Raw genomic sequence first — 1,982 nt, 5'->3', positions numbered from 1 at the left:
TTATTGTTCAATCCAAATGTACTAGCAGCAAAACATGTTTCTGGTGTACAATTAAATCATTTATTTATTTATATAAATGGAGTGGTTATTTTCTTTTTTAATGTAGACAATTTAAATCTTTATTAATTTAATTTACCCTAAAATAGTAAATAAGACAAGCAATTATGGGCTGAAGATTTCTTTAGATAACATAATAGGGAGCTTTAAGTTTCTTAAAAACTATTTTTTTTATTAATTTTTCATTCAATAATTCGTAAGATTTACAATTACACAATTATTTAGTGGTCAAATTCGATATGAAATATGCATTTCACATTGAGCGAATAAAAGATAAGATTGTCAATGAAATTTCTCAGAAAATTTCTCAAGCTTGAGATTGTGAGATACATTATGCCCATTTAAATGTATTAAGCCGTCGCGATTGTAAGCGCTAAGGTTAACAAATTTTCAAACTATTTATTATACGAAAGTTACATCAATTTAATTAGGTGTTAGATGGCATTTTGCAAGAAAATATTGCAATTTAGATTAAATGGTTACAAAATTACGTAAATTAAATACCTACTTCAGAAATTTCACAAAATTCATTGATAAATTCAATGGACCACTTTTTTAAAATTGACATAATATATTAGAATGTTAGAAATTATTTCTTTATACTCTTGTTTAAATAGATGCTTATTTGTGAAATCAGTATAAATATACACGAAAAGGTCAAACGTCTATGTGAAAAGAAGCAATTTCCAGAATTTTCTATCAAAAATTCAAAAACTTCGTCGAAAATTCTGGAATGTTCTCGGAAATTATCTGTAATGATTCCAGATTCTCGTGAAATTTTCCCAATGATGTGATATATTCGTAACCGCTCAACGCTGGGTATTATGACTAAATAGCTGATAATGAACAATCTAATTTTTTGAATTAGTCCATGATAAGTGAATAAACAAATAAACGAAAATATCAACAGCACTAAATGAAGCTGAGTCTTAAATATTATTATTATTATTATATATTAGATATAAATTTTACATACGTTCAGTTCAAACGTTAACGACAGTACATCATCTATAGATATTTATTGTATGATTTTCGAAAAATCGCCGAAATGCTCAACAGTTTTATGTTTATATAGAGAGAAACCGCGTTAGAAATTATGCACGAAATACTAACTTCGTTATCTGTTGTTCTCGTTCTACTAATTTAGAAGTAATGACACGTTGTTTGCTAACGAATTAAATATTCATCGTTTATTAGGGATGTACTAGGGCGAGTTGTCGTTTTTTTTTATGTATCTACGTGAGTTAAATGATAAAAACTAGGGAATGCGTCATTCGCATTTTATCTGGCAATTTATCTAAAACGCAAACCTTTGAGGTAGGTGATGGCAGATGGTAAGAAGGACTACGTTCTCTCGCAATTTACATACAATTAAAACGTTTCTATTGAACGTTCTCCATAGTAAGCGCAGAAATTAGTCCGTAACGTAAGTGGCTAATTAAACTAAATAATTAATGTTTCCATCCCCTTCTCTCTCTCGTTTTCCGATACCTCTTTATTTGACTTGATAATCCCATCCCTAATAATAGTAATCAATGTCAAACGGACTGCCTTGAATAACTTACTCTGGTTGAATTTAATTGACTTTAAAGCTAATGGAGTTTCCAGAACCGACATGTAGCGCAGGTATTTAAAACATGTTCTACTTGCAATGTGAACAAAATTGCAAATTGAGAGCTGGAATACGAGGGTGGATTGATAAGTTTCCGGCCTAACCAAGAGATGACGCCACTAGGCCTACCTTGAGGTGACATTCTATAGTACCATCCTTGGATAGCTTGTAGCTATAGTTTCAGCCCGATCTCCTTGCTAGTGTAGGTTTGACAGCACGCTGAACAAGACGCCTCTGTGGTTTTCGTAAAAATGGAAAAGCAGGAAAATCGTGCTGTCATCAAATACTTTTATTTGAAGGGGTTAACGCCGAA

This window comes from Agrilus planipennis, unplaced genomic scaffold (genome assembly GCF_000699045.2).
Source record: "Agrilus planipennis isolate EAB-ADULT unplaced genomic scaffold, Apla_2.0 scaffold39, whole genome shotgun sequence".
Classification (NCBI taxonomy): domain Eukaryota; kingdom Metazoa; phylum Arthropoda; class Insecta; order Coleoptera; family Buprestidae; genus Agrilus; species Agrilus planipennis.
The sequence above is the reverse complement of the archived record's forward strand: the minus strand, read 5'-3'. Positions refer to the sequence as shown.